Source organism: Agelaius tricolor, unplaced genomic scaffold, assembly GCF_023055355.1.
Source record: "Agelaius tricolor isolate 1412-34295 unplaced genomic scaffold, bAgeTri1.0.p SCAF_1, whole genome shotgun sequence".
Classification (NCBI taxonomy): domain Eukaryota; kingdom Metazoa; phylum Chordata; class Aves; order Passeriformes; family Icteridae; genus Agelaius; species Agelaius tricolor.
The window spans coordinates 90,879,628-90,907,342 of NW_027269261.1; the positions used below are offsets into that span (position 1 = coordinate 90,879,628).

The 27,715-nt window shown below is 43.2% G+C and overlaps 1 long non-coding RNA gene across 1 annotated transcript; it reads left to right on the forward strand.

Moving 5' to 3' along the window:
• Positions 1–94: 94 nt before the first annotated feature.
• On the forward strand, positions 95–11,433 carry LOC139592359 (uncharacterized). The gene is made up of 3 exons (XR_011679998.1): positions 95–136; positions 2,043–2,100; positions 10,800–11,433. It is a non-coding gene; the product is annotated as an uncharacterized lncRNA (long non-coding RNA).
• The last annotated feature ends 16,282 nt before the right edge of the window (positions 11,434–27,715 follow it).

A 27,715-nucleotide genomic window follows, 5' to 3' on the forward strand; every position in this document is an offset into this window, starting at 1 on the left:
AACCAGACCAGAACTGGGACATTAAAGGGTTCAGAGGACCTGAAAACAAAATAGCAGTGACTCCCTAAATTTTCCCATGTAAATGTGAATACTGTGGCATTCACTGCTTCTCTCTAAAGTCCTGTTCAAGACCATGGTAAGTACATGAGAGAAATTTCCTTATCTTGAATTTGTCAGAGCTGGGGTTGGTGATAAGAGCAGGGATAGTATAATAAAGTGTGCTAATCTCATCACAGCAATCCTGCTGTGCATACTGCTCACGGCCAGCTCTAGGTATAGGCAAAATAGGCAGTTGCCTATGGCAACAGACTGCTGGTGAAACCAGAGTGAGTTCAGGCTCCTGCAGTGCTTTTGTCAGTGTGAGTGCCCTGGAGAGCCAGCCTGGTGGCTGTTGCTGGAGGAATCAGGATGTGCGGGGCCATGGCTTGCAATAGCAGAGCAAAGACCTGAGGTTTTCCCTGCAATTGTTGCCATCCACCCTTTGCTCCCCTGAAACCCTGGCCCAGCAGAGTGGAAAGAGTGACTCTCCAGGACCCTCCTGTGGCTCTACTGATGTTCTTTTGCAACAAAATTCAGTCTTGCCAGCACTTCTGAGATGTCTGGAGCTGCCCAGGCTCTGGCTGGGATAAAGTTAATTTTCTTCCTAGTAGCTGGTACATTGCTGTCGTTTGGATTTAGTAGGAGAATCATGTTGATAAGACACTGATGGTTTTGCTCAGTTTTTCTTACCCTAAGAAAAGGTCTACTCAGTTTCCTGTGCTCTGACATGAAGCAGGTGTACAAAAAGCTGGGAGGGAGCATTGCCAGAAGAGCCAAACTGGTCAAAGGGATATTCCATAAAATGGAATCTCATGTTCAATACATAAACTGGAGGGAGTTGGCTGGGTTCTACTGATAGGTGTTCAGGGATGGGATGGACATTTGTCAGTGGGTGATGAGCAGTTGAATTGTGCATCATTTGGTTTTCTTAGGGTTTATTCCTCTAATTCTATTATTTTGCACTTCTTCTTCTTCTTCTTCTTCTTCTTATTATTATTATTATTATTATTATTATTATTATTATTATTTCAATTATTAAATTGCTCTATCTCAACCCATGAGTTTTACCTTTTTTTTCCTACTCTCCTCTCCTTCCCATCAGAGGGGTGGGGAATGAGTGAGAGGTTGCACAGTCCTTAGTTGTTGGCTGTGGTTAAACCATGGCAGGAGCTGACTTGCATCATGGGAGTCCTGCAGGCTTACAGCTCCCCGGGGCAGCTTGGGGTCATCCAGACTTATGTCTTTGAGGGCTCCCCAGAGAAATGGCAACATCAACACGGGCAGAAGTCAGGAAAGTGTCATGCAGCAGCAGGAGAAACAAGTCAGACCTTTCAGAAATGTGCAGGTGAAGATCCAACAATTTTTAACTAAATCATGCCAGAGAACTAGGGATGTTTCTGTGCCAAAATAATGCAAACATGCTAAATGAAGAAGAATTGTTGCTGGGTCATTCTGGGAGCTGAGTCAAAGCCAAAACACACCAATTTCAGATTTCTAGCCCTCCCTGTTGCATCTTTGACTCAAGCAAAGCCTGAACATAATTTATGCTGTAAAGTCAAAACTATACCTTCCAGTGTTTTTGCATTATAAAACAATTTCTTAAAAGTAATTATTCTCACTCCATCACTGGGAAGCATAGGAAGAAGTGCTTTTTCAAAGAATTTTATTCCAAGTCTCATGTGCATGTGTGTCTGTATGCATTCCTGTTTACAGAGCACTGAACCCTATTTGCTTTGTTGTTTCATTACTAGAAATATTATCTTCTTGCTAAACAATACATGTTTAGGAAGGGATTTGGTCATGGGGTGAGGTTGCTCCAAGTTTTTTTTGCTGTTGTTGCCAATTGCTGCTGATGCCTGCTGCTCAAGCAAGAAGGATTGGAAAAGGCAGCTCCTCTTTTCCATGTCCATAAGTAATTCACTGCTTTTGGCAGTGGACTGCAAAGATACAGCAAGGGCATAAAGTTAAAAGCCAGACATATACTGACTCACACCTCTCCACAGAGAATCTCCTTCTGGGCTTGAACAAGGTGAGGTTCAGCTCTGCCTCAAAGACCTACTGGTGGGTGTCTGGGGATATTGCATATTCCCTGCCTTACTTAGCATGCTTTCCATAGCTGGGCAGTCTAGGATTCCTACTCCTTCTCTTGCCTGAACCACACCTGCACATAATGTCCTGATGGTTTAGGGTTTTTTTTTGCTTTTAGCTGCAGATTATTTTGAGTTACAGTGTTAACCCAGAGCCAGTAGAAATGAGCAACTCAGTGGGAATTTAAAGGAGGGTCAACAGCTAGTCAGTCAATAATTCAGAATTCATCCATGCTGTTCAGTATTTCTGGTTGTTTGCTCCTAAAAACTGTGCTTGGGGAATTTATTTCATTTATTTGTGTCACCACTTTGGAATCAGTAATAGAGTTGTCACACCTCCAGCTTAGTTAAGGCAATCTTTTTCTAGAGATGTCTTTTCCACTGCCTCAGGTAGATATATTCTCCCTGAGGTTGTGCTTGTTCATTGAAAGCAAAGTTATGCCAAGCCCTGAAAAAGTCTTCCAGCAAAACTCCCCCAGCATTCCTGAAGCAGTGGCTGTGGAGACCTTTTCACAGAGGTGCTTTTAAATTTGCTCTTATCAGTATTCATAGAGTCATGGATCGAAGGCTGGGAGGAACCACTGGATCATCTCTTTTGACCTCCTTAAACCCTTAAATGTCATCACTTACCCCTGCATTGAACTCACGTTCAGCTGTAGAATGCATTTCAGCAGGAAAGGAAAGCTGCCAAGGGACAGAGAATCCAGCACTTACTGTGGTGATCCCCCTCCTTGGCTGCAAGGAGTTCACCCTGCATCGTGGCAGTGCCCTGGGGACCCATCTCGAGGCCTGAGGCCCAATTATGCCAGCCCCACTGTGCATAATTTCAAAAGACAGCTGTTGGCCCAGAGAATTCAGAGACTGTAAGGTATGTGTGAGGCTCAATGTCAAATGGAATATTATGCAGTTGGTTTCAAGATGCTTGGCTAAGTGAGTAAAAAATTAAATGCTACAGTGGCCTGAGAGCTGAAACACATCAGGCAGACGTGAAGTTTGCACAAATGTCACAGGCACAAGAGGAATGATTCAGAGAGGACAGTTGCCCCTAGCACGGTGGTATCATTTATAAATCTAAATAAATAAATAGAATATGAAGAAAAAATATAAAATAATAATAAACAGAGAAAAATTCAATCAGGTCCCTGAGGATTAAGAAGAAAAAGTAATCTTGTGGAGATCCGGACTCTGATCTTTTTCTGAGCTCCACGTGCCTGCATTCCCTTTGCAAAATGATAAATAATTGAAATAAACAGAATACTTAAGGATTTTAAAAATGCTGAATAAAATCATCTCCCACATATACAAAATATTAATATAAAAGATAATAATATTTCCTGGTATATATATTTATAAATCTGAATAGAAAGAAATAGAAGGAGTTATCTTTTCTTATTTTAAATTCTCTTTTCTACAAGAAAGAAAGAAAGAAAGAAAGAAAAGAAAGAAAGAGAGAGAAAGAAAAAGAAAGAAAGAATGGACTGAGCAAAATAACATAAACCTGTCCTTGAATACATGCTTGAAGATAACTTAGGGGTTTATATCACCTCATTTTTCTGAGCAATACTTTTTTCTTCTGCATTACTGGTTGGAATGTTTACATCTTTTTCACTTTCCTCTAGCATATCTATTGGGTTTTCAAGCAGTCCTTTTCCTTCAAACTAAGAGAAAAGTTAAAACCCTAAAACTGTACAGGTCTCATACTTCATTTTCATTGCATTGCAATGCAAGTGAAGCAAGTTTGGTGGAGTACCTTCTTCATGATTCTAGTCTGAGATGAGAATGAGGCCTCTTATTTTTCCTGGCTAGCTCACCCATACAAGCTGATAATTTCTGGCTCTTGGAAAGAGCCACAGGCTATTGCTTAGGGTGAGAAGCATTCAGCCTCTTGTGTTTTCCCCTTGAAATAGCACATTTTGCTGAATTTTAAGTTGGTGTTGGCCTAGCTAATCAGGGGCCTATAGCTATTGCAGTAAGGCTTGAGCCACTTTTAAAATACTCTCAGATCTTCCCAGGGACTGGGTTGGTGCTTTTAAAGACAGTACTGATTTGGGCTGGTAAAGACATCATCTACCCCCGCCATTTGTACCCTGAATCATTACAAGTCACAACATAAAGATCCAAACTGAGGAAATGATGCATTAGTTCCTGAAAAGCATCAGTGGGAAAGTAAATTTGGTGAAAGGATCTTCAAATTAGTTCACATGTTGTTAACACGGGCATATAGAAAGGATTTCAGCTTCTTGGGCTGTTTCTGCTTGGATTCAGCCTTCAAGACAGACGTGCATTTCTTAGTACATCTCTGGTTGCTCAGATTGCTTCCTCTAAGTTCTCCATGGCTTGGCAAAGGGTCTCTGTGGCCCTGTAGCAACCCCAGGCAGGCAGGCACCCACCCTTGCTGCTGTTGAGGAAGGGCAGGCGAATGCAGGTAAGTGGGGAATATCAAAGCTAATCATAGTGTATGCTAAGGCAGGAGCTTCAGTAGAAAATCTCTGGGCAGCTGCTATGCAGGAGGACAAGCTGTTCTGTAATAGTTCTTGCTCAGATGTGATGGATGTTCAAATGCTTTTACATATCTTTGAAGTCAGAAACAATATTTAGGATAATCTATAAACTGGTGGGCACAAAAGGCTCCGGGAACAATCGAAGGAAGCACCTGATAGATTTGCATTATCCAGCACCACACAGTTCAGGAGTCTCATTAGTGTGCAGGGCCTACACAAATGGTGTCTCTGATTAAGTGCCACCAACTGTCTGTTTAACCTAAGATGAAGATTAGCAGGCAGGCAGAGACATCCCAGACAGGTCTGGAAGGAATCCATCTGGGCTTGTCAGTCCAGGCACAGCTCTGCCCAGCCCTGTGCACCCTCCCTGGCCATATGCACCCTACCCAGCCCTTTGCAGCCTTTCCAAGGCTGCCAGTGCAGCAGAGCACAATAGACCGGCCTTGTAGAAAAGCAGCTTGGCTCTGGAAGTAAATAGCTGCTTGCAGTCATGGTCTCTTCAGCTCTTCATGCTTTTTCTTAGCATGTTGCAGGCTCATTGCCATGTGCAGTGGATGGGGGAGAGGTCTGTGCTGAGACATCCCTTCCTGGGCATGGGGCAGGGGAGCTGGAGCAAGGACTGGGGAACAGGAATGTGATCTCCGGAGGGGTGCTCTGACAGACTTCCTGGGCATGCCAAGGAGCTCCAGGGAGAATTCAGCTGACAGGAAACCAGTTTCCTCCCTATGCTCACCATTGCATGAGAAGATGAGAGAGTGCTTAGGAGGCAAGGCCAAGATCATTCTGGTGGCATTACATGGAGTACAAGAGACCCGAACAATACACTCAGAGTCCCCCTTCTACTTCCAGATGGCTTTACACCAGTGCAACTCTACAGCCCTTGGTGGAGCTACATCTTTAACAACAAGAACAGACAATCTGGACCCCTTAAACAACATAATGGGAGAGCACTGAAGAGGCAGAATTACTGGTGCCAGAGGAGAAGACAGGCTAGTGGTCACCTCTGACAGTAATAAGAGAGTAAGAGGCTTCTGCTGGGACTTCCTGCCAGGCTTTCCTCATCAGAAGGGCAAGGGCTGTATTAGGTAACCTTTGAATATACAGAGAAATTAGAGTGAAATTACATGCACTCGGTGACCTGCCAGATTTTAAGTGTAACTCCTGGGGGAAAAAAGAAAGTAGGGGAAAACTCCTTTTCCCTATAAAATTTAAATATAGTAAGCAGTGGTATATGTCAGTCCCACCAGAAGACTGCACATTTCCCTTCACTCTCAGACTTCAGCTTAATAGGCTCCAAACATAGACTGCTTTAACAGCCAGTATTCTGACATCTCTTGGTGTTATCTAGAAAATGTCAGCAGCTCAAATGCAGAATAGAAATGTGGCTTCAGTTTTTCTTTCAAGCAGTTTTTTTTTGTCCTTTGACATCCAGTAGCTGCAGGGGTGATGCCTCAATTTGAGAAGTAGCTGCATTAAACGAAATGTGATAAAAAGAGACATCCAAATTCCAAACAGGTTTCAGATTAAGTTTTTGAATATGTAAATTTAGAAACATAAATTTAAATTCAAACCACAGGGTGAAAAAAGAAAAAAAGAGCAGCAGCATTTTGGCTGTTTGGAAAATTTAATACAAGATGTTTTCTTCTTTTTAAGGGCTTGCAAGTTCCAGGCAAATGGAAACATCATGAATATTATATAGGTACATCTTGGTCAAATTTAATTTAAAATAAAGTAAAATAAAATTTTGTTAGGTACAGACTTTCTGTACATATGAAATCTTGTTCATACATGAACAAGTTTTGTGACTAGCTAGAGGCAGACTAATACAACACCTTAGCATATTACTACATCTTCTGCCCCTTTGCTTTCAGACTTCACTTCCATGTGTTCTTAAACTCCTGTTCACTTTGAGGGTTTTGTGACACAATCCTTTACTGTCTTTCCTTCATTTTGTTGTGGTCCCCTGGTACTTCTAGTGGTTTACATGGGTCCAGCAAGGACCTGACTTTCTGGCCCATCTCCTACTGTGTCAAATCTTGCACACCTTTAGCTACTTTGGGATGAGAAATTTCAGGAGTGCTTTGAAAATCCAGACATCTGATGAAAACCACACCTTTAATATTCTTTTGGACTTATGTATTGCATAGCTGTATTCTCAAACTCGGGATTGATAAACTGATGCTTGTTTTTCCTCTACATGAATCTCTGCTTTCCTCCCAAAATTTTCCAGTATCACAAATCATAGAATCATATAGGTTGGAAAAGACCTTTTAGGTCATTTAATCCAACCATTAGCCCCGCACTGCCACGTCCACCAGTAAACCAAGTCCCTAAAATGTCTACATGTCTTTTAAGTACCTCTGGGGACACTGACTCAGCCACCTTGCTGGGCAGCCTGCTCCAATGCTTGACAACCCTTTCTGTGAAGAATATTTTCTTAATATCCAGTCTAGAACTCCCCTAGGCAACTTGATACCATTTCCTTTTGTTCTATGTGTTATCTTTCTTCCCACACCACCTCTAGATTTTGACCTTTCCATCATTATAATACTTTTCTGGAAGTTCGATTTCTTTTGCCATCAACACTTAATTTCTCGCTACCTTTTATTTTGGCAGTTCTAGCTCCCTGAAAGTAATTTAAAACATTTCCTGTTCAGGTCATTTTTCAGACTTATCTCTGACCACAACCCACTGCTCTTCATGATTTGGTCAAAATTTCTCACTTCTGCATTTAAGGCCTTTCATTTCTTAACTTCACCATTTCTATTTAGATGAATAAATTATGCCACTGACCATGCCATGTCTTGCAGGATGGTTCTAGCCTATTCTGCCCATCAGTCAACTGTTCTACCTAAAAGATCTGTCTTTTTCCCATGTTGCATTTTGGATTTTGGGAAAAGCTCCATATGCTCAGAGGTACTAGTACTCACCTCTGCATAATATTTTTAGAAAAACCAAAACACTGCCATTGCTAGTTGGCTCAGTGATAGTTTCTTTTCCTATATTTTGCATTCCAGCTTACTTTTAGATTCATGCCATTGCTCTTCATTACCTCTTTGCCACAAGTCATTGACAGTAAGATCAGCAACAAAACCCGCCACCAAAGAAACCTCCAAATCCTGCACCAGACACAGCATCATCAACAGCAGGTTATCCTTTAAATCATATCACAGATGCCTCTGCATCTGTGTTTCTACCATACAGCCTCAAATCTGAAAGAAACTGCCATCACAGAGTGGTATCACCAGCTGCAACCAAAATATGGATTCAGTGGTGGCAAATATCAGTATTCTGCTGAAATCTGATTTTTAAGAAAGAGGAACATGTTTGATTTTTTTAATTTCATTTAGATGCATTAGAAAAAAAGAAATTCATTCTGGTTTGTACATCCACAAAATCTGAGTGTTAGTCATAATGTTAAAAAGCCTCCCTACCAAGAGATATGCAAGACTTCCCTAAAAATCCTTCCAATGAATGCTTAAGTCTGTTTTTCTTTCTCATTCTAACAAGGTTTAAGGTCATTCAGTTTTCATCTTCCCAGTAAAATATTGTGCATATTACCAAAATATAACTGGCACATAAATACTATGCTGCTATTGCCTTGAGTCAAACAGATATGCAAAAGGGGCACCAGGAATATGTGATAAAGCCCATTTTGGAATGGAAACTAATGCTTTCTTTAGCACTAGTCTAACTCAGAGGGCATTTCGGATTCAAATTAATGGACTGTTGGCAGCTGCTTATAAAATTAGCTTCCAAAAGTATTGTGCAAATCTAAAACTTTAATTGCTTTCAAGCAGCTGCAAGGAATCTCTTAGAATTCCAGTGCTGCATGGAAGAGGAAGAAGGTCTGATTTTTGTTCTGTAAATATTTACCTTTTCTAACAGTTTCATCAGTATACTGGTTTTTGGATTAAAAGATTTTGAAAGCAGAAAGTAATTGCTGAAGAGTAATAACCTGGCACTCTTACGTACCTCTTGGAAACATGAATTGGCTCAGTAATACAGAAAATTGGCCAGAGGGCAGAGACTTAGATACCAGCACCCTTATTGGAGAAATCCAGAACAGGTTTTATTATTTATGATTTCCTTTGTGCGTGTGCATTGGAGACTTAGCAACGACATACTCTTGGAAGGCTTTTAATCAGCTCAAGGAGCCTAATTTAATACCCAAAAATATATTGAGGCAAATGTTAAAGAAGCTGGCCTGTCAGTCAGTGAGCAGCTGAGGAGCTGGAGGACAGCATGCCACATCATTAGGCAGTGAGTGCCAGGACTAACAAAAGCCAAGATGAGGGCTGCAAAAAGCCCACAGGCTAATAACTCACAAAGGTAACGAGCAGCTGAGGATCCCTCTGCATCCTGAATCCTGCCCACCACTGTTGCTGTGCTCAGAGACTAAGTCAGCTCACAAGCCAGGATCCAACAGCTAAGCTGCATTCACACATGACTAAAGGGAACCTTAGTGGTAAGAATGTGACATGTGTAGCTTAAATTTATGGTTCATCTGCTATGTGAGTGGTATCTTGAACTGAGTCCAACAACTCTTCCATCAGCTGCATCCATATTCTATGCATGTGTTCCCTGCTAAGCACATCTTTTAAATTTAGTCCTTGTGGGTGCATGTTCTACACTTTCTCCATGTTTGTGGCTTTCATGTGCATTCTTTAGAAAAATACTTCTGTTCATTCAAAGGCTGTCCTGAGCTCTTCAGTTGCTCTCCAGCCATTCAGCTCTGACCTCAGCAAGACACCTCGGTGCATTCCCTTCACGTTCCTTCCCAGCTGTGCGACAGTCACTGCTGCTCCTTGGGCTGCACTGGGAGTTCTGAACTCCTTGGGGAACTGCTAGTGCTTCCCTGCTCCTTTTTTCAGAGGTGGTGAACATCCTGCTGCTGCTTGCAGTGATGTTTGCCCCTGTGTGAAATTTACAGACCCTTAGAATGATCTGAATGTTCCAACAAGCTTTTTTTTTCTGGTGGATTTCAAGACTCATTCATCAATTTTTTAATCAGTGTTTAGAATCAACAATTTTTGCAGATTTTTGCCATGCAGGGTAAAGAGGAAGTGTTTGGATCTGTGGAAGAAGTAGTTGCCCTCCATGGTTCTTGCCAAGTCTCCAAAGCAAAAGAATCTTTCCTAGATGAAACTGTGAGCCAAGAAGAAATAGGTGTCAAACTAGCACAGTGGCCCCCACACAATAGATTATAAAAGCCTTTTCTCTGGTAGGCATTTGTTCCCAAGTTTTCTTCTGGAATAGAACATACCACCCTACACATCATCAAAGAACTGAAGATTCAAGAGAAGTAAGAAAATTAGAAGGGAGACAAAATATGAAATACTCCTCTCAGAGCCAGCAGATGTGAAGGAGTGATGCTCTGATATTAAATACTAGTGCCATTCTTCAGGCTTGAGAGTTCATATTTATGAAAGAAATGCATAGCACTTCCTAGAGAAGGGCAGGAAAGGCAAAACACTGAAAATGTAATGAATCTGGACACAAAATTATATTTCACATAAAAATGTTATGAGGAAAACCAAGAACAGTGAAGCGCTAAAAAGTATTGTCTGCACATTCAGGAATTAAATTGTAAACTAACATTTGAAAATTGAATAGTGGTAAAGCTTAAAAAGCAGAGGGATTAAAAAATCTGCTGCAGCTCACATGGTAATCTGTGCCAGAAAAAAAGTACAGAATTTGGATGTCTTCTGGTTTTAATGACACACTCTGCTTCCTCTTCCCACAGATAACCCTACTGATGTTGTCGTCTTGCAAGGAGAGGGTGAATTGAAAAATAGCATCTATTCAAATATTTAGCACTTGCCCACAGTAGAATTCATGTTACCTAACTTCAGCAGACTGAAAGTTGGAAATGGTATTCATCTGCCCAAATTTAGATTCCTACAGTGCAAACGTCAACAGCTGAGCGAGTCATGCTGACTCCTTTATAGGCAATGGAGAGAAACAGGCACTTCTGATGCGTAAGCACATCTCATCCTAAAAAATATGTCTAAAAGAGATCCAGAGAATCACATGTAGAAATGGTTTTTTCTCCATCAACTATAAAGAGAATCCAGACTGTTATCATTATGGTACAGGTTCTTAAAGTTCAGCAAGATCAATCTCTCTCCTGGTGTGTAATCTAAACTGGTCATTTTTGTTGCCTTGTCAGGTTGGTAGAGAGAAGGTCCCACTCCCAGAGCTCTTGGTCATCTTGGCCATCTCCTTGAGCTACAAACATCTAAGAGAGCTGGTATGAGCTGCCTTGAAGAGGTATTTGCTGCTGGGGGATGGGAACCTCTGGGATTGCTGAGGGATATGAGCTGAGAGGATTGACATCATTTCAGCCATTCCTCAATTCCATGTCTATTTTTGCGAGTTTAAAATGTTGTCTCCAGAGATATGGAAGCTTTAGAAGGACACTATCAGAGAGGACAAGAGGGTTTCAAAGATGAGTATTCTCTGAATCTGAATATTTTTGTACGTATCATTTAAGCCACTGCCTTCCCTGAAGCTTTCCCCTTTTTTGTCAGTAAAGAGCATTTATTCTATTTTTTTTTTTCAGAGGTGCCGTGTTGTACACAAAAGGATTGGAGATCTGTGCCAAAGGCTGTTTGCTTTCCTCTCCAAAAGTCAGAATATTTCTTGACCAATCCCACACACTACACTTGGGAGAAAATGAAGAAAAAAAAAACCAAAACCAAAACAAAAACAAAAATAACAACAACAACAAAAAAAACTGAGAAAGCATAGGAAGGCACAACAATGAATAGGATTTTAAGGATAATAAAACTGGAAATGCCTTTTTTTCCTTCTGTTTTGTCCTGTATGTGAGATAATCCCTCAATTCACAGTTCTTTCATCCTTCTCAGATTCACACAGGGATCCTTGGAGTATGTAAATGGTGGGCTGCAGGTTTTCCTGGTCACTGCACTGCCTTTTGCTGCTCCATGCCAAGTGAGGCATGAGGTGTCCTGCTGATCTCTGGTGTAGTTCTCTGCTGTGGCTGCACACACACACGTGAGCACTCTCGCACAGAATCACCATCTCAGGGAGGTGCAGGGCCATGGGTTCTGAAGGGGCTCATTTTTCACCCTTTCAGGTTCTGATGGAAACATCTGGCACAATATACACCTTAGCCTTTGTTTTGCACTGCCTCTCCAGAAAGCCATGTTCAGAGGCTCATATCTCTTTTTTTCTGTTCAAGCATACTTTAATTACCTGCTACATGCAAAATGGATTCTCATTAGACAGAATTTTTCCTAAAACGACCCTGATTAAGCAGCAATTATTGCTCATGCCATTAGGCTTAGTCAGTCACCAGGGAAGCTTTGTGAGAGCAGGAAGAACATAGGGATCTCTGCTTTCTGGTGCAGGGACTCTGCTTTTGGTCTGTGTGTGCACAGCCCTGAGCCTGGGGACCAGGGAGTGTCACACTTTGAGGGGCTGTTTTTACTGTGCTCTGTGCTCCTACAGCTGCTCTTTGGGGTACCCCCTGACCCTAGCATGGGGAGGTGGCAAGGCCAGTTTCCCTGAGGCTGGCACAGCCAGGCAGTCAGCAGCAGTGTCAGGCCAGCAGGCGAGCTCATAAGTCACACAGCAGCCTCACACCTCTGCTCCCCAGTCCTGCTTTCATTTGCAAGCCACAGCAGCCCTGCATGCTGGACTCCCTGCTCCTGAGCTATGTGAGCCATCCCTGGAGCCTCCACTCCTCACCCCAGCTCCTGCAGGCTTGCTGCCTGGACAGCAGCTGAACAGCCAGCAGCTGCTTCGAGGCTTGCTGGGGGAAGGGATCCTTTCTTGAATTTTTCCAGGTCCTTATGTGCTATCCCTGTTGGCAGCACACCTGCCGGGCTGTCTGCCTCCAGGGCCGAATTGTACTTCTCCATTAACCCCAGCTTACACTGGAGCTCTGGTCTCTGTCTGTCAGCTCAGTGGTCCCTAGATATACCTGGGGGATATCTAGGGACCACTCAGGACCAAATTTAAGTCCAAATTCAGGACCAGACTTAGAACTGAGCTTTCTACTGCACGAGAGGGAGACGTTTCTAGAACCTTAACTCGGTCTGATTTTTCCCAAGTAACTTTGCTCAGTCTGACCCCAGATGGTTCAGCCAGAGGCCAGTTTCTCAACAGTGACAAGTGCAGGCTGAGGATGGACAGGCAGCATGGGAGGAGCTGGCTCTGGGTTAGGTTCAGCTCTGTCAGCCTCTGAAATTAGAATAGGACATCAGAGGAACTGCTCCAAAGCACAGCATGAGCACCAGTCCCAAAGGCTCAGCAGAATTGCTTGCTCTGCCTCACCATCCTCATCTGTTCTCATGCTGACACACTTGGGATGAACACAAATACCAAAGAGAGCAAACTCAGAGAGAACAAAGGCTGGAAACAGGCTCCAAGAAACTGCCTCATCTGCTTCCACAGCAGATTGTACCTGGATCATCACATATTAAATATGATGGTCATTAAAATCTGTTCAAGGCATTAGCGATGCACTGGATGAAAAAAATCACACATACACAGTGAGAATTAGATCACTGCCTGCTTGTTTCAGGGGAAGCACCAGCCCTGTGTTACAAGAAACAGCAAATAAATACTCCCTGTTTGCTGCTGCCTGTGCATCTTTTCTGATTTCCTAGGTGTGACTCTCTCACCAAGCAGAAAAGACACAGCTCTGTGGCATCCCTAGGCATTTCTATTTCTGCAGTGTTGCTCTCTGCAGATCCACTGTCAGATCACTTAAGCTAAAGCTCAAACCTTGCTGCTATCCTGTGTCTCTGCCAACTTTATGTGCTTGTCTTTGTCAGGGCAGCTTCTGCATTTGCAGAAAGAGCATTGCTTTTTCTCAGTCTCTCTCATTTCTGTCCTTCCTGTATCCGTAGGTTACAAAGCTGGCTGCTTGCTTGTTCTGCTCCTCTGCTTGCAGGACACCTAATAATAGCACTTACCTGGAACATTTAGTTCTCCAGGAACGGCACAAACCCTGATCACCACACTGGGTTTGTGAAGGAGTTGAATATTTGGTGCTGATTTATCAGAAGGACTGGGAAGGATGACAGCTCCCCCTTCTGCTCTGCCCCCCAGTCCCTGTCAGACATTCCCCCGTGGACACTTTCACTGTCCCCAGTTCATTCACACCATGCTCTTGGGACTGTAGGTGTTACCCAGGAGCAGGGACTTTTCTGGCTGATGGTCCTATGCCTATGGCACATCCAGGAGTTTTTTATGCCATATGACCCCAGCATGTATTCCCAACATTATTGAACTTTGCCCCACAGCACAGCTGTGATACTCAAAATGATATTAAGAGTAATTTTATGGAAAAGTAAAAGGAAAACTAGTAACTATTGAATCTGTAATGGCCATGCAGAGGCTGGGGCAAAGGTAGAGCTATCCTCAGGACCTTCAGAGGATTTCCAAATTATGCATATCCTTCTAGAACATGGTGCAGATATACCAAATGGGGCAGCAGGGGCTAGTCCCACCTGGGATGAGGACTCCCACAAGACATCCCAGTGAAGTACATCTTACACAGAAAATCTGTGCACAGATTCCTCCCCTTCACTCCCTAGATCATCCTGCCTCTCATCTCAGCCTTAGCAAGTGAGATTCATGAAATTTGGAAACAGACTAAGTAGTGAAAAATAAATAAAATGGTACTGCATGTCAGCAATGTTTCCTGCTATTCCCGGAAGGAAGGTAACAGGCACTACATAATCCTGCTGACATTAATAATTCTTGCGTTCTCCTCCATTCCATCAGTGCCATGAAACTTGCTAAGTCTATCATGAAAAAATCTGAATGTGATGGACTGTGCTGAGATTGCGCAGAATTCTCAATATTCAGCTGAAAATAAACCAGAGCCCTGATGCCAAATCTTCAGCGCTGATGACTTTTCTTCCATCTCAAGCAGAAAAAAGACAGATTTCTCTTTGCCTGCTGAAAGTTAGTCATATAATCCTCTAATCAGTAGAGTGTTGGTCTATCATTTGCAAATCAGAATAGATGTCAAGAGAGAACATATAAAAACTGAACATTCATTGCTCATCCATCATAATCACCATGAATATATCATTGTATCTGGGAGCAGAAGTATCAGGTTGGTTTTATTTGCAGGTCGCTTCACATAATTTCTTTTAAACCTGCCTAGTGTCTCCCAGCCATTTTCATCTGCTGTCAGATTGGTAGCCCCTGGGTAGATCTGACTCTTCTCTCTCCCATCACACATTCAACACATTTATTTTTCTGCAATTGGACATATTTTGAATCTTCATGCCCAAAGTCAGCTGAGAGACACCTCCAGCCACTTCTGGTTTCAGAGCATCACCGAGTAGCCATCCCAAGCTCCACACCACTGCTCTTTTAGTCTTCAGCCTCTCTCCCATATAACCTGCTATCCAAAACCCTTCTGAAAAAAATGCATTACCTAAACTGTCATCTTCTCTAATTCTCTATTTAAAAGTCTTTCTGCTACTGTCAAAGCACAAAATTTTTCCAAACATAAGAGTAATCATATCCCCTTTCCCAACTTTCCTCCAATTCCTGCAGATTGCTCAAAGTACTTCTTGCCCCTTTCATTTCCTTTCCTTGTACCTCTCTTGGGAAAGCATGTGGTGCCAGGAAGGACTTACACACATTCTTCAAGTCTCATCAGTGAGATCTTCCCCCGATTTCATCTCCTTCCTCACTACTTGCCACATGTGAAAGCTGAACAAATGAAGGAAAAGGCAATGTAAAACCCTTCTCTGGGTTTCCCTGTTTGCTCTGTCTTTAACTCCTCCTAGAGTACCTAAATGGGACCATGACTTTCTCCAGATTTTGGTCTGCACCCAGCATATTTGTTCTGACCAAGAGAGAATGGGGAGGGCCCTCAGTCTGAGCCCCCAGGTGCACTTCCAGATCATCTTCAGAACCTTTCTTCAGGTTATTCTGTAAACATCATTCTTTGTCCTAACCTTGGAGGTGCAACCATGTCCTGCTGGTGTCAGAGAAATGGGAAGCAGGAGCAAGGAGAGTAACAGGGCTCCCACAGAGTAATTTTTTGTTAGCCCTGGGTCCCCTCCAATGCCCAGGTATAACCATCCAGGAGACCCCCTCCACAGAGAGAGACCCAAGGGAGCCAGGAAAGAGAGGAGTGGCAATGTCCTTCAGACACCTACCCCAGCCTCCTTCTTCCCTTTGCCCTCCCTTCCCTGCAAGGACTCCTTCTCTGCCACAGGACTCTGGCTCCTCTTCAGCTCACACTCCTCCTGATAAGGTGAAACTGCAATGGTGGCAGGCTCAGGGTTATCACTGAGCATTCCTGATAGTGCTGCTGGTGCCTTGACAAGTGCAGTGGATTTTGTACAAGTCCAAGCCTTTGTTTCAGGCTGCCAGAGCGGCAGGAAGCCTGCACAGCATCAGTTACACTCTGCTCACATTTGGGGGTTAATTTGTAATCAAAAAGGCTGTAAATCCTTTTCTCTTTTTCTTTTTTTTCCTTTTTTTTTCTTTTGTTCATTTAACGGCTGCTCAGATTCTGCAGAAGCAAAGGGTTTCACAAAATCACAGAATATTGAGATTTTCAAGGGAAATAAATTTTCTTGCATTTTCTTGCATGCCATTTTCTTGCAACAGCCATGATGACTAGTGCTGCTGAGGGCTTCATCCAAGTGAAGATAAGACAATCTGTACCTTTCTCACCTCTTTACATCTCAGAATTAACAGAATGGGGAAGAAGAAAATTATGTCTTGCCCGAATGGTTTGTTTTAATCCTACAAACTATCTTGATAACCTCATTCACAGCTGACACATAGCAGGAGTACAGTGCTTCCCCTTGATGAAGGTCAATTTATAAAGGCAAATAAACCGAATTACACAGTGACTTGACAGGGCAGGTGTTTGCCACCTCTGTCCCAAAGAGGTGGAGGTTGTGGGGAACAAGCCTCTCTCAGCTTTGTTTTCTCAGGGGCCCTCTGGCTGTCCTGTCTCCTGGCACACTGGACAGTTTCTCAGAAGTCCTACCCAGGGGCCTCAGCTGAAACAGCTGCTCAACTTCCTCAGTTCCCACAGCCAAACCAAAAGTGGGGCCAGGAGACAAGACACATCTGTCCCATGTAAAAAAGGCAGCTTTCCACAGGGAGAGACACAGGAATATGGTTTGCATGAGTCTTACCAAGCCTATGGGAGCAGAACATGGATGAAGATTGGCTTTAGTTTAAGACATTAGGAACAAAAGACAATGCCAGTCAGAGAGGCCTTGCTGCATTCTCTCTGCTGTGGGGCAGCCATGGCTCCTTCCAGGGCAGCTGGAGGTTCATGTGCCTCCAACATTGCAGTCACTGGCACTGGACAGCAAAAACTGAGACCAGCAAATGATATCCACTTCCATGACAGAGATCCAAAATGGATTTTGAAATAAGCTTTGCCTAAGGGTGAAGAAAGAAACAAGATGACATTTTTAATTTGGGAATTAGCTTATCCTTTCAAGACTAAATCTTGGACAAACAGCATCTGGAAGGATCTAAGCAGGGACTGGGATGGAGAGTGTCTGGAGATATGGCATGGGCTGACTTCTGTCAAACTGGACATAATGGTGAATGCAGCCACCTACTTCTGTTGCAAAAAACCGAAACAGTCAAAGTAATTCAGGCACCAGATAATTCACAGAAGAGGAAGGGAAAGATCCACACTGGTGTAGAAGGCAGACCTCAATCCATACATGCCAACCTGGTATCCCACATCCACAAAAGACAAAATCAATTGAAACAGACACAGGAACATGCTACAGGAAACAGGCAGCCTAGAAGGAGGAGGAGGATCTTGCCTTGTTAAATCTGTCAAAACAAAGGATCTGATTGCTGCCTATAAACATATTGGGGGTAGCACCAGGGAAGGAAAACAGCTGTTATGCTGAAGGACAGCACTTGCACAAGAACAAAAGGGTATGAACAGGTCATGAATACATTTGTGAATATGATTATGGGATATGGTGCCTACAATACCAAAGGATTTGCTTTGGTGACCAGGAGACGCCATTGATTTTAAGTTGTGCAGCAAATCCCCCATCTGCTGGTCCTGATTAAATTTTCTGATATTAGCTTTATGCTTCTTGCCAGCTAGTCATTTTTAACTCCTCAGGCTGGAACATCTGGTGTGTTTGTCATAGGAAAGACATATTTGGAGCAAGAGTACCTATCCCAACCCCTCTACTCACAGAGTCATGTGGAAAGCAGCAAAAGCTCTTCCTGATGTTGATGAGAGAAAGACAGAGAAAGAAAAGGGACAGCCTAAATCACACTTCACAGAAAAGGCTACACTAAAATTAAAAACTGGAGCAATTGTTGAAACCGTCTTATCTGCAGGGGAAGATTTACAGATGAATGAGGTCCCTAAAGTTGAAACTCAGAAACTCTCATATGAGAACACATGTGAAAGTTTTTGCACTTGGTACAGCTGTGACCAAGGTTTCTTAGTTTTAATGCTGTGCTAGGCAGGCTGGGGACTGTTTCTGTCCCCACTGGACCAGAAAGCATCTTCCTGCCTTGCTGCATCTTGGATGCCAGGGCAGTGGAGGCAGAGAGGAATCTGTTGGCTGCTTCATTGGAGATGATCCTATGATTCCTCCCCTCTCTAATTTTTATGCTCAGGGCTCTGGGGAGGCAATGTGCTGCTTATTGTGGTTCTGGACTCATTTTCTGGGCAAAGAATCCTCCATCAGTGACACATCATTTTTAGTTATTTTGAGAAAAATGTGCTTTTTAATGTGGGTTTCTTTGGGCTCCAGAAACTATAAACGTCTTCATTTTTAAGTGTCAGCCTTGACACGCACAGCTGATTTAGACCTCAGTGATAAATATATCTGCTCTGCTATGTATCATTTTTTTGGGAGTTATAATTGAATTAAAATTGTATACTCTGTGGGCAGGCTGTGATAGGTAATTAAGTTTATTGATTATGCCATGGCTCAGTTTGTCAGATGTACGGCGCACCCCGCACTCTAATTGCTATTATATGTACTGGACAGAGCTTGTCTCAGATGCTATAAGCTGGCATCAGGCCATTCCTTCAGCGACAGCTTTCATGAGTTTGGGACTTTATGTTACTGCTGAAGCTGTGCAAGTGGATCATAGGCAAAACAGACAAACCTCATCTTGTTTGAAAGTGCTATAAAATTATACATTTATCTAGATCAGCAGCCTAGTGGATTTAATGGTCCATAAGGCTCCTCTCTAACCTGGGCTGATTTATAGGTTCACATGGAAGCTGTGCTGAATTTTCACTTTCTGTCTGAAGCAAAAATTGCCTTTGACTGAGGACCACACTGAGCCCTGAGCCCTAGACTCAGTGCAGAACCATCTGGATTGAAAATCACGAAGAACTAATTATTTGCAGAGTATTTCTTCTCAGGCAGTGCAAATAACTGGTTTTACCTAACCAGACACAGCCCTTCACAGAGTAATAAAATGCAGTTTGATGCCAGTGCTAAAATGAAATAGAAGACTAGGAATAATGGTAAGGGTAGTAGAAGACCTGAAGGAGAGTCAGAGGACTCTCTGTGGTGAAGCTTGGGCCAAAAGGGGTCAGAGAGATTGTGGGAAAGGGAAAGGCACATGTGTGCAAGGTGTTTCAGGGGAACCATTGTAGTGAAGAGGTGTTGAAAGGAATTTGAGGTGCTCAGAGAGCAAAAGGGCACTGCTTTTCCCATCTCCCACACCTTTGATCAACACCATCTCCTCCTGGGGACTAGTAGGCTGCACCTCTTAGGAGAGGAAGGAGAAAAGGTCAGGTTGGGACAGGGTTAGGTTTGGGGTATAACCAGGGAAACCAGTATGGAAGGGCTCCCTGCTCCTGCTCCAAGAGATGTGGGCTGGCAGTGGGTATTGCTGCATGGGTTACTGCCTCCTCCACTCAACATGCCCAGCTCTGCCTGTAGCAGGAGAAGCCTGTGGGGCAGGCAGCAAGGCAGGAGCTCAGCCCAGGGCAACCCCTTCATGTATTTCCATGCAGATACAGATTAGATTGCCATAATTTCCATGCTGAGTTCACCCTCTAGCACGAAGCCAGCTCTCATCACACCACCCAGGGAACATCAGCAAAGCCACACAGTGTGACCACCAGACTCTTGCACTCCAACAACACTGCAGGCTTTGATAAACTTCCAGAAATCCTGAGATTTTGGTTTTGTTGTTTTTTTTTTTTAAGAACATTGCATTTTTTAGAGCTAAGAACTAATTCATTGTTGTGCATGTCCAGAACAACCCACAACTGAAAAATTCTGAGTCTGTGTGGCAGCACTGACTTGGAGACCACTGTGTTCCTCCATGAGGGGTCTGGCCAGGTACTTGTTCCTCAGGTCTCTGCTTGAAAACAGTGCAATTGATAACTTTCAGCAGCATGTAGTGGCATTGCAGTATGTTACACAGGAAGAACATGAAGGCCTTAATCCCACAACTCGTAGAAATTGCTGCTGAAGCTTGTGGGACTTCTGTTGAACTCACTGGGACCACCCACATATTTAAAGCCAGACTTTGCTGGAGGAGATCTTTTGAGCTGAGCTTTTGAGGGACAGACAAACTTATGAAAACCAGATACTGGGTATCCAGATTTAGTTGAAGATACTGTTTTTCCTCTCCTTTAACAAACCTGAGTTGCAGTAACCAGAGAACAAAATAGATTACCTTGTATTGCATGAGATACATATTGCATCCAAGACTTTACCTTGAAGCTGAGGCATATTTCCTGGCCAGAAGACTGAAAAACACCATGAGAAATGGGTCTGAAAATGCATCTGAAATGTGATAATCCAGTTTCAAGGAGAAGAAAGCAGTAAACCTATTTTCAACTATACTAAAAGATTTTTTTTCCTTTTGGCCTCTTTCTCTCCATCCAAATCCTTGAGCCTGTTTATTGCTTTCTCCTTATGATTGAGGCTGTTTCTAGTGGTCTCTGCGCTAAGCACTTCAGTTCTAAAATGTGAACAAAGAGAATATGCCATTAGGGAAGGACGTGCTGCTGGAAGGAAAGTCAAGGCTGAGGCTATCTCTTCTGAATACATTACAGGATGCTAAAGAGATATCTTTATTATCACACATAATAAAATGCTTTTAAACTTCTGCCTAACTGCAAAGCTGTTCTGATGGTCTGTATTCAAAATATGTTGGAAAAATAAATGGCAATTCACAATTTCATGCTACCCCACATATTTCTGGGCAAAATTGTTAAGCATATCACTTTTCTGAAACAGACACTGTATCCCTTACTTCTTTCCCCCTTGTATAGATCTGCTATTAGTACACAATAAACAGAGTTATCCAGGGCTTTACATACTCCAAAGGCCTGAAGCGTCCTGAGCTGATCCATTGCACTCACAGATTATCAGAGCCAACGAGATGTTTCCTGCCAGCTGTGCCCCTAATGGGACCCAAGTAATACTCCTTGTAGTCCTCTATTCCTGAGCAGCTGAGACAAGAAGACTGGAAGCTGAATTTACTGGATGCTTGATTAGCAGGGTTTTGGCTGCTTTCCCCCTCTAGGGAGCTCTCAATGATTTACTCAGTCCCAGCAGAAAAGTCCACTGGTGGTGACCATGGAGGTTAGCTTGAGACTCCTCTGAGGCACCTCAGTGAGGGACCAGAGGATCCTCTTCTGTGCTAAGCACTGGGAAATCTGCAGTTTCTATTTCCCTGACAAGTGCTGATGTTAAGAAGGAACTGCTAAGCTGACATGGCTGAGCTTACAGACTGGATCTGCCTGTACGGATAAGAGGATAGGAAAGCGATCTTAGGTGAGAAGAACTGAATTTCTCATCAGTCTGGTTTAGCAGTAACAGAGAGGATATTCCTGGAGTGCACTCTGCTTCTGCTTAGGGTGATGAGAATTTTAAAGTGAATAAACAGAGATGTGCCTGGCAGTAAGGGCCATGGCACAGAACAGAACCAGCCCACTATCAGGGATCTGGATCCCAGGATGATGGGATCTTTATCCTTTTTGCTGTATAGGTGGGTTATTAGATCTCTTGTGAATGGAGAGAACTCCTCTATATGCTTTTCCTCAACCACACAACTCTTCTGCTTTTTCTTTTTTGTCAGGTTGGATGTCAGGTTAAATTATAGGAGCAATGGTGGAAAGCAAAAAAAAAAAAAAATCAGCCTATACTTTCATTGCTTTGACTTGCTGCCCTTGCTCCACTCTTATATGATCCACAGACCATGTTGTTCTTTTCTTTGTTTCTTATTGCACTGGAGGTGCAGCTGTATTTGAGATTCTTGGCAGCCATAGGATGGGAGAGGGAAGAGCTGACTGTACAAAGAGCTGCCACTCTTCTAGGTTGCACGCAACATTGTGAAAACACATTTCAGACATTGAAAAAAGCAATCATTGCAGTTTGAGACCAGACAAGCATAGAAAAATTGGAGCCTGATGAATATTCACCTGAGCAGATGTGACATCTCGACAAAGCCACCACAGGTTGTATCTGTTCAGATGTCATTGAAAGATATATTGGTTGTTCAGTGAGAAAAGTTCTGCTAAGGAAATGCAGTCTTCAGCCTGCTGCTAAAGCTATGGCTGAGTGCTTGGGGCAATCATATTTTTTCCCTTGCAATGTCAAAGATAGATTTAAAATTTTTGAAAGTCATCTGAGAGCAAATGGCCTCTGAGATTCAAGCAGGACTCTCTGCAGGTTGGGAAAATTACTTTGTTTTCAATTGTTCTTCAGTCTGTTGGGTACATCATCAGTAAGTCTATTCTTATTAAAAATGGACCCTTTACTACAGAAACTGGAGTTTTCAATTATTTTATAATAGACCATGTTTCCAGAACACAAGTGCCACAAATATTTTTCTACAAGAAGCATAGGTTCAGTTCCCCAATTCTTTCTTCAGGTTTCTCTACAATTTATTTAAATTAATTTCTTTGAGAAAAATAACATCTGCTACCATTTAATACAATTGGATCTGTTACTCTCTCCCTCTTAAAGGGAGAGTTTATGTCCTTACAGATAAGAGTCTTAATATGAAAATTAAACTTGCATATAAAGCACACATAAATTTCAAGATAAATGGGTTAATAAATGTATTTAAAAGGTTCATTGAGTTGGCAATCCCATTCAGCACATTTACAATAAAGAGATCCAAGTTCTTTTATGCAACTTCCTATTTTCTAATAGCACTTTAACAAATGATTGAAAAAGAGATGTGTAAACAGAGAACTGAAAGCTGATGGCTTTTTTAAAATTTTTTATAAAGTGCAGTGAGCTTCATGCTGAACCGTAGAAAATATAAGCCTTAATCTAAAACAAACATCACAACTTGTAAACATAACAAACATAAAAGCTTCAGTATTTGGTTATTGGATTGCCAAAACAAGTTGCAGTTAAACCTCCAGGTATACCAGCTGCAAACCAAAAGAAAATATTCTTCCCACACAGCGACAAGCTAGCTCTGCAGAAAATGCAAATAAAAGCATGCATTGGAGGTAAATAATAACTCCCAGGGCCAAGTGCTTTGCAACAGGTTGCAAGCAGTGGCCATTTAGTCTTGCTCCTGGCAAGGAGCAGTGATGGTCCTCTCCCCCAGCCTGCCACTTGAAAGTGGGGTAAGCCCCCAGTGCTGTGCCTCTGTGGGCCAGAATGCACGACACGGGGTCCCCAGGCAGTGCCCAGGATCTGCCCAATCCCCTCCATTAACACTTACCCTGTGCCCATTCACTGTGTTAGCTGACCAGTCTTTTGGTGCTGATGACATGGGCCATCCTTCTGAGCACCTTCATCTCCTTTTAATTCTCCATCCCACACTTCTGGTAAGCCATGGTTGGTTTTTCTCAGTGTACTGCCAGGGATGTCCCCCAGATCGCATGATCTTCTCCTGAGACCTGGTGAATCCCTGGCTGTTGCTAAAAACCTGCATCAGCCTGTATATGTCTCACTCCTAACCTCTGCAGGCAAGTTTATACTAGGCTGCTTTTTAAAGTATTTTCTGCTTGGAGTCTCCTGAAAGATTAAAAAAAAAATATATCATCATTTGCATTTGCAAGCTACCATTTTCCAGAAATGAAAAGGCATCCTTGGGGCACCTTCCTCCTTTCCTTCCTCCAGGCAGGAGGACAAGGATGTAACAAGTGATTGACTATTCACAAGCCAGCATCAGTTTTCCAAGGAATGCAATGCTCTGAAGGAGAGTACACAGAGAATAGTGGTGATTAGGAAAATACTATCTCCAATACTCAGCTCCTGGAATGAACACTTGCATAATAGTTAAACTCCATTTTTACAATCTACAGGTGAACTGCATTTCATTTTCTCTCATGAATTTTCTCTCATCATGCTTGTATCTGACTTACAAACAAGTCAAATCAGCTGAAATATATCTTGAAAATAGGACCCTCCCTAGCCTTCATCCATTGGGAAGGCATGTTTTCCTCATGACATGTCCCAGTAGACACTCCTGGGACCCTACAACAGAGCAGGACTAAAAGTTCTCTCTGCAGTGTGGCTGTTAAAGAATCCCACAAATGAATCTAACTGTGATGTCTCATTAAAATGGACACAGTTTTCCCTGAGTACTCCTGAACTGCATTAGGGCCTTGGTTTGCAGGCCAGGCTCAGCTCTGTATTTTAAATGATTCAGCTGTGCTGTCAGCCCTCATGGGACAGAGGGGAGAGAAAGTAATTACACTTTGCAAAAAAGGCAGCAGCCCAGAACATCAGGGCTACTTTGAGCTGCTATGAAGAAATGGACAGTGCTCAGCACCTGGGGATGCAGGCTCTGGGAAAGGCAGAATTTTGGTTTCACTTGAGCTTCTGGGTTGCAGGTACAGAGTCTTCCTGCTGCCATTATTGCACTGAATATCATGGCATGCTTTGTGCAAGCCTTGCATATACTGCAATAGTACTGCTGCTGTGGATGCCCAGAGGGAGATGGAGCCAATCTGACTCCCAGCCCCACTCTCTGCCTCACAGAATTCCCCCCATGAGGGCTGGAGCCACAAGCTTGCACCTTTCTCAGAGAGCATGAAGAGTCCCAGCACAGGAGCTAACAGCGCTCACTGATGGAGCTTTGAACTAGCTTGGACAAAAAGGGACAAAACCAGGCTTGCCAGTGATAGCAGTGGGATGGTGTGCCATCCAGAGAATTTAAGGAAAAGAGCACTAATAGCATGCCTCAATCTGCTTCGCAGAGTGTTGGCTACAATGTACCACACCTGAATGTTTTTCTGCTAATGCACCCGGCATTAGGTGCAAATGAAGGAACAAAGAGGAGGAGGTTGAGACTTTGGCCCAGTCCCTGAGATTTGGCATCGCTGGTGTGACACCTGGTGGGATGAGTACTGTGTCTGGAGTGCCCTGTTGGATGGTCCAGGCTCTTCAGGAGGGATAGGCAGGACACAAGAGGGGGAGGGCTGGCATTGTGTGTAATAGAAGGGTTAGAATGTATGGAACTCACAGTTGTCAATGGCACAGCTGAGAACCTCTGGTAAGAACCAAAGGACAAACAAGAAACATGGATGTCATCGTGGGAACTGACTACAGGCCTCCTAGCCAGGATGATGACACCAATGAATTATTCTTTGAGGAACTGAGGGACACTGCCAAGTCAACTGCCCTTGTCCTTATAGGAGATTTCAACTTGCAGCTGGGAGCACCTACACAGCTGCTACAACCCAAGTCAGAAGATTTCTAAAAAACCTGGATGACAACTCTATGGAACAGGTCCATATTAATAAATATATTTTTCAAATATATTAATGGCAATAGGCAGTGCAACAATAACATCAAGATGAGGACAGTCACCTCACAAACAGGGACAAAACAGATGTGTTTAATGCATTTTTTGCTTCTGTTCTCAACTTAGATGACAGACCAAGGGGGTCTCAGTGCCCTGAGCTGGAGGACCATGACCATGACTGCAAGAATGATCAACTCCCAGCTGACTCTGAAAATGTGAAGGATTTGCTCTTCCAGCTGGACACCTACAAGTCTATGGGGCCAGATGGATTCATCCAAGAATCCTTAAAGCACTAGCTGATGTCATCCCAAAGCCTCTCTTGATTTTTGAACAGTCTCAGGAATCTGCAGAGGTCCCAGCTGACTGAAAGCTGACAAATGTTGTCCCAGTTGTCCAGAAGGGCAAAAAGGAGGACCCTGGAAACTACGTGCCTATCAGTCTCACTTCAGTACCTGTTAAAATCATGGAAAAGACTTTTCTGGGAGGTAGAAAAACACCTGGAGGACAGTGCAGTCATTAGCCACAGCCAGCACAATGTCATGCAGGGAAAGTCCTGCTTGTCAAACCTAATTTCCTTCTATGACAAGAGAGCCCACCTAGCTGATCTAGGAAAGCCAGTTGAAGTAATCTTTTTGGATTTCAGCAAAGAGCTTTATACTGTCTCTCACAAGATCCTTCTGGAAAAAATGTCCAGCACAAACTGGATAACCAAGTTACATGGTGGGGGAGCAACAGGCTCACAGGTCAGGCACAGAGGGTTACAGTGAATGGAGTGACATCAGACTGGCAACCAGACACTGGTGGGGTTCTGCAGGGCTCCAGCCTTGGCCCAGCTCTCTTCAACATCTTCATTAACAACTTGGACACCGGACTTGAAGAAATAACTAGGTAAGTTTGCCTCCAACACTAAATTGGGAGGAGCTGCCGACCTCTTCAAGAGCGGAGAGGCCCTGCAAGAGAGACCTTGAGAAATCAGAGAAACGCACAGTGGTCACAGCACCAAGCCTGACAGAGTTCAAGAAGGATTTGAACAATGGTCTCAGGAACTTGGTGTGAGTCTTGGGGTGCTGTGTGCAAGGCCAGGAAATGTACTTAAAATCCTGATGGATCCCTTCTGACTCACCATGTGATCCTTTGAGTCTGTGCTTGGAGGCTTCTTCTGATCTTCATGCCTCTCATTGATACCTTTGGAGCAGAAAACGTCAGAGCACCCCCTTCTCTCTTCATGGAGATTTCCTTTCCCTGTTGCCACCCTGGAGGACAGATAACAGTTCTTCCAAGCATGAATGTAATCCTTAGTCATTTCTTTGGTAATCTTTGCCCAGAATACATTTGTCTTGGGGCAGAAACATGTGAGATGTTCTAGGCACCCTTCCCAGTTATATTTTTCCAGCAATATGCATAGAATTTAATGTGTTCTTGCCAGTTTACAATGCCTGAAAATGAACTGTTTGTGGGTGGTCTTAAATTCTGCCTATGCATTGCTGTTTATATTTGTTTATGCTATGTTTTATGGTATATATTAGGCCATGGGAATGGTTTTAAAAACCAACAATAAAGGCTATGACACAGGTAGTAAAGTGGATTATTTCTTTCTCATTCTTTCTCCACTCAGTGTCAGCTCCAGTGTATCCACCAAATGGAAATGGAGCTCCCTTGGAGATTTGGTTTGGCCGTGGCACTGCTGGCCACTACTGACTTTTAGAAGTCAATGCAAGGGGCTGCAAAAGGTAGCAATTATGCCTTCTGGCACTTTTATTCTTTTATTTATTTGTTTTGTGGACCTAAAATCTTTTTTTTTTCAATTATTGTTCATTTTTAATGTAGAAATACCAGGAATTCTGAACCTCCCTTTCTTTATTGTGTTGGAGGCTTTTCTTCCACAGGGCAGATCCATACCAGGGGCAAGACCTCTTGTAACAGCAGAAGCTGCCTGGCAGCTGCATCTTCAGGCATTAACAAATTACTGTTGCACACACACAGGCTTCAAACACAAAAATTTAGTCAAAACTACTTCCCACTGAATGTAGTGCCTCCTGTTTTGGCAGGTGTAACACCAGGAGCCTTACACATGGCTGGGAGGCAGGGCACTGCAGGCACTACCCTCATGTATGAGGTTGTTGCACCCATTTTTTCCTGGAGCATTATTTTGTGTGTGCAGCCCACATCTAGCCCAATGGAAGTCCCCATGAGGAATCTGGTGCTCCTGAAGATCAGCATCATGTAGTACAGGGTGCAGCTGGGCAGCAGACCTATGGATTCACATTAGTACAAGTGGACCTTACACATGCAGGGAACACAAGCCAGGCTGGGTTTGGACTCTGTCCCTCAGTAGCACTATGGAAAAATAAAGCATCTGAGGGACTTGGCAGATTTCACATT